Source organism: Cherax quadricarinatus, chromosome 24, assembly GCF_038502225.1.
Source record: "Cherax quadricarinatus isolate ZL_2023a chromosome 24, ASM3850222v1, whole genome shotgun sequence".
Classification (NCBI taxonomy): domain Eukaryota; kingdom Metazoa; phylum Arthropoda; class Malacostraca; order Decapoda; family Parastacidae; genus Cherax; species Cherax quadricarinatus.
The window spans coordinates 35,471,846-35,477,763 of NC_091315.1; the positions used below are offsets into that span (position 1 = coordinate 35,471,846).

A 5,918-nucleotide genomic window follows, 5' to 3' on the forward strand; every position below is an offset into this window, starting at 1 on the left:
GCATGAACGTTAACTATCATAGTATAGTTATTAATGTGGTTATGTAGTTATTAAGTTGGTTATCCAGTTATTCATTCATGTATTTCTCCCAGTTATTTACATAACAAACTGAGTTATGTACTTTTGTCGAAGTTAACAAGTGTTAATAATTATTTTCTTGGGTAATTAGACACTGGCTGCCATGCGCTAATTTATTTGTTTTTAATTTCGAATGAACAATTAATTTCATCTATTAATATGTTTTAAGTGAAATGTATTAAGCGTTTGTTTTATGCTATGACAAAAAAAATATATATTGAAGATTGTAATTGTTCTGTGAGAGTGTCTTACCGTGCTGCCTTTCTTTGCGTCAGTGCCTCCGAGGACGACAGGTTTGATATCTCGCGGGAATCTGGCATGAGTAGCCTCTCTGGTGGTCCGCAAGGGGTCACTCAAATGGTCGCTCACGGGGTCACTCAAGGGGTCACTCAAGGGGTCACTCAAGGGGTCACTCAAGGGGTCACTCAAGGGGTCACTCATACCTCTTCTCTCTGTAAGCAGAAGAATACTCACGTCAGAATTTCCTGTCTTTCTCGTGTCAGCAACACAAGTGTCAGATCAAGCCATTGTCAGACAACGTTTAGATCACCTCTGGTAGAAAAGTTGCATAATATATATATATATATATATATATATATATATATATATATATATATATATATATATATATATATATATATATATATATATATATATATATATATATATATATATATATATTGTGCCGAATATGTAAAGCTTGTGATTTTCGCTTAAATAGCAACGTTCTTCTTGCCGAATAAGGCAAGTGAAAATTTGTGTATGTAATAATTTCCCAAAAATCATTCTGAACCTAACGAAAAAAAAATATTTCATTGTGTTTATTATTACATTTTTGTAAACTTAATTAAAATATGTTTAGTTGGATAAGGCTAAATTAAATTGCTCTTATTATAATAAGGTTAGGTAAGTTTTCTAAGTTTCTTTTGGTACAAAATTATTGACTTTTACATTAACATAAATGAAAAAATATATCTTTAAACGTATAAGAGAAAATTTTAAAAAGGACTTAATTTTAAACGAGTTCTTGCTAACTGACCAATTATACCTATTCGGCACGATACACACACACACACACACACACACACACACACACACACACACACACACACACACATACGTGTACTCACCTAGTTGAGGTTGCAGGGGCCGAGTCCTAGTTCCTGGCCCCGCCACTTCACTGGTCGCTACTAGGTCACTCTCCCTGAACCGTGAGATTTATCATACCTCTGCTTAAAGCTACGTATGGATCCTGCCTCCACTACATCGCTTCCCAAACTATACCACTTACTGACTAATCTGTGGCTGAAGAAATACTTCCTAACATCCCTGTGATTCATCTGTGTCTTCAACTTCCAACTGTGTCCCCTTGTTACTGTGTCCAATCTCTGGAACTTCCTGTCATTGTCCACCTTGTCAATTCCTCTCAGTATTTTGTATGTCGTTATCATGTCCCCCCTATCTCTCCTGTCCTCCAGTGTCGTCAGATCGAGTTCCCTTACCCTATCCTCGTAGGACATACCTCTTATCTCTGGGACTAGTCTTGTTGCAAACCTTTGCACTTTCTCTAGTTTCTTTACGTGCTTGGCTAGGTGTGTGTTCCAAACTGGTGCCGCATACTCCAATATGGGCCTAACGTACACGGTGTACAGGGTCCTGAACGATTCCTTATTAAGATGTCGGAATGCTGTTCTGAGGTTTGCTAGGCGCCCATATGCTGCAGCAGTTATTTGGTTGATGAGCGCTTCAGGAGATGTGCCTGGTGTTATACTCACCCCAAGATCTTTTTCCCTGAGTGAGGTTTGTAGTCTCTGGCCCCCTAGACTGTACTCCGTCTGCGGTCTTCTTTGCCCTTCCCTAAACTTCATGACTTTACACTTGGTGTATATGTATGTACGTATATATATATATATATATATATATATATATATATATATATATATATATATATATATATATATATATATATATATATATATATATATATATATATATATAAGTTAAAAATTTTGAAAGTAATCATCACGAGAGGCTTTTTCCTTGTGTTTTGGTAATTGAGCAAAGCAACCAAACGTTAATATTAAATAATAAATGGCATTTCTTAGATATTTGTGCAGGAAAAACCTTGATGCCATATTTATGTACGTGTTTTGGCGTAGTGACATGTAATGGTGAGTCTGAGTCACTGTCAGCTGAGTAACTCTCAGCTGGTTGATATCTCTGAGTCACTGTCAGCTGAGTAACTCTCAGCTGATTGATATCTCTGAGTAACTGTCAGCTGAGTGACGCTCAGCTGGTTGATATCTCTGAGTCACTGTCAGCTGAGTAACTCTCAGCTGGTTGATATCTCTGAGTCACTGTCAGCTGAGTGACTCTCAACTGGTTGATATCTCTGAGTCACTGTCAACTGGTTGATGTCTCTGAGTCACTGTCAGCTGAGTGACTCTCAGCTGGTTGATATCTCTGAGTCACTGTCAACTGGTTGATGTCTCTGAGTCACTGTCAGCTGAGTGACTCTCAACTGGTTGATATCTCTGAGTCACTGTCAACTGGTTGATATCTCTGAGTCACTGTCAGCTGAGTGACTCTCAGCTGGTTGATATCTCTGAGTCACTGTCAGCTGAGTAACTCTCAGTTGCTTGATATTATCTGAGTCACTGTCAGCTGAGTAACTCTCAGCTGATTGATATCTCTGAGTCACTGTCAGCTGAGTGACTCTCAGCTGGTTGATATCTCTGAGTCACTGTCAGCTGAGTAACTCTCAGCTGGTTGATATTATCTGAGTCACTGTCAGCTGAGTAACTCTCAGCTGATTGATATCTCTGAGTCACTGTCAGCTGAGTGACTCTCAGCTGGTTGACATCTCTGAGTCACTGTCAGCTGAGTGACTCTCAACTGGTTGATATCTCTGAGTCACTGTCAACTGGTTGATGTCTCTGAGTGACTGTCAGCTGGTTGATGTCTCTGAGTGACTGTCAGCTGGATAATGCCTCTTGTCATGTAGGACCTCACAAGCCCAGCTGAACTACATCACACTCTGAGTGACTCTCAGCTGGTTGATGTCTCTGAGTGACTGTCAGCTGATTGATGTCTCTGAGTGACTGTCAGCTGGTTGATGTCTCTGAGTGACTGTCAGCTGGATAATGCCTCTGAGTGACTCTCAGCTGGTTGATGTCTCTGAGTGACTGTCAGCTGGTTGATGTATCTGAGTGACTGTCAGCTGGTTGATGTCTCTGAGTGACTCTCAGCTGGTTGATGTCTCTGAGTGACTGTCAGCTGGTTGATGTCTCTGAGTGACTATCAGCTGGATGATGTGTCTGAGTGACTCTCAGCTGGATGATGTCTCTGAGTGACTGTCAGCTGGTTGATGTCTCTGAGTGACTGTCAGCTGGTTGATGTCTCTGAATGTCTGTCAGCTGCTTGATGTCTCTGAGTGACTGTCGGTTGGATGATGTCTCTGAGTGACTGTCAGCTGGTTGATGTCTCTGAGTGACTGTCAGCTGGATGATGTCTCTGAGTGACTGTCAGCTGGTTGATGTCTCTGAGTGACTCTCAGCTGGTTGATGTCTCTGAGTGACTGTCAGCTGGTTGATGTCTCTGAGTGACTGTCAGCTGGTTGATGTCTCTGAGTGACTGTCAGCTGGTTGATGTCTCTGAGTGACTCTCAGCTGGTTGATGTCTCTGAGTGACTGTCAGCTGGTTGATGTCTCTGAATGTCTCTCAGCTGCTTGATGTCTCTGAGTGACTGTCGGCTGGATGATGTCTCTGAGTGACTCTCAGCTGGTTGATGTCTCTGAGTGACTGTCAGCTGGATGATGTCTCTGAGTGACTGTCAGCTGGTTGATGTCTCTGAGTGACTCTCAGCTGGTTGATGTCTCTGAGTGACTGTCAGCTGGATGATGTCTCTGAGTGACTGTCAGCTGGTTGATGTTTCTGAGTGACTGTCAGCTGGTTGATGTCTCTGAGTGACTGTCAGCTGGTTGATGTCTCTGAGAGACTGTCAGCTGGTTGATATCTCTGAGAGGCTAAATGCTCACAAGTCCGGTATTACTGAGGCACTTTCAGCTGACCAAGAATTTATCAGCCAAAAGTTCTCAGTCAAAAGTGAGCCAAACAATGTCTGGTACAATATGATTTATATAGTTTTGTACTGCATATATGGAGATTGTTGCGTCATATAGGCACGAATGTTTAAAATAGTGTCATTATTTACGTTATAATGGTACTGGTATCAACAACAGTGTTCTGGCTACCGTAGAGTTCCGTGAAAAAAATAATTGGAACACAGTTTCTATATGAAATTCTACAGTTACGTGACAGATGGATTTATTTTGTAAAATTTACAGTGATTGAGTAGGACTGATGATGCCTTTAATCACTTACCAGAGTGAGCATGTGAGGAAGAGAGAGCCACCAGCACCAGCACTGCCCACGTTAGGTAGCCAGCCATCAGTGTGTCCTGAAAGATAAAGCAGGTCAGGTTAGGTTAGGCTAGGTAGCCAGCTATTAGTGTGTGCTGGAAGATAAAGCAGGTCAGGTCAGGTCACTGGTTATAAGTTTGTTGCCACCTGCAGCTACCGAGTCACAGGGCCACTAATAGTACCTCCACTTAACACCGTCCAAACATTTTCCATTGGAACGGGTCGTCATGTGTCAAAGATTCTGCAACTGGCAGCTGTTTCCTGACGAGGAATATTAACATGTGCCAGTGACCGCAAGGGTACGAGGGACGGAGGAAACGCATTTACCAAGGAAAACATCCAGCGATATTCACCTCGTGTGTAGATACGACGATGTGTCCCCAGGAACTAGAACTCAAGCCACTGTGCGAGTCAACTGCGCGTGTGTGTGTGTGTGTGCGAGGTGTTATAACAGGCGTCCAGAACGTTTCTGGGATTTTCCCTGTGATCAAACATCACCTCCACCCTCTTTGTTTGCTCAGGACATTGACGTCAACTGGGGGAATTTCATGTTTCCCCCCATGCGACTTCAGCCTGGTCTTACAGCCCGGTCACACATCCTGGTCTTACAGCCCGGTCACACACCCTGGTCTTACAGTCTGGTCTTACAGCCACTCGAACAATGAAAGTGTCCTCAGTATTTTCACTACCAAACGTATAACAACCGTCTTTTTAATATCTTTTATGGGATAAAATACTTACATATTTATGCAAATTAACCTAACATGAAATGAAAAACAATTAGTTTACAGTATTATGATCAACCAGTGTTGTGATCAACCAGTGTTGTGATCAACCAGTGTTGTGATCAACCAGTGTTGTGATCAACCTGTGTTGTGATCAACCTGTGTTGTGATCAACCAGTGTTGTGATCAACCAGTGTTGTGATCAACCAGTGTTGTGATCAACCAGTGTTGTGATCAACCAGTGTTGTGATCAACCAGTGTTGTGATCAACCAGTGTTGTGATCAACCAGTGCTGTGATCAACCAGTGTTGTGATCAACCAGTGTTGTGATCAACCTGTGTTGTGATCAACCTGTGTTGTGATCAACCAGTGTTGTGATCAACCAGTGTTGTGATCAACCAGTGTTGTGATCAACCAGTGTTGTGATCAACCTGTGTTGTGATCAACCTGTGTTGTGATCAACCTGTGTTGTGATCAACCAGTGTTGTGATCAACCAGTGTTGTGATCAACCAGTGCTGTGATCAACCAGTGCTGTGATCAACCAGTGCTGTGATCAACCAGTGCTGTGATCAACCAGTGTTGTGATCAACCAGTGTTGTGATCAACCAGTGTAGTGATCAACCAGTGTTGTGATCAACCAGTGTTGTGATCAACCAGTGTTGTGATCAACCAGTGTTGTGATCAACCAGTGCT

The 5,918-nt window shown here is 42.2% G+C and overlaps 1 long non-coding RNA gene across 1 annotated transcript; it reads right to left on the bottom strand.

The window, feature by feature from the left end:
• Positions 1-300: 300 nt before the first annotated feature.
• On the bottom strand, positions 301-4,983 carry LOC128690715 (uncharacterized). Its single transcript, XR_011392391.1, has 3 exons — positions 4,853-4,983; positions 4,462-4,537; positions 301-530 (listed from the first exon to the last, which is right to left on the bottom strand). It is a non-coding gene; the product is annotated as an uncharacterized lncRNA (long non-coding RNA).
• Between the last annotated feature and the right edge of the window lie 935 nt (positions 4,984-5,918).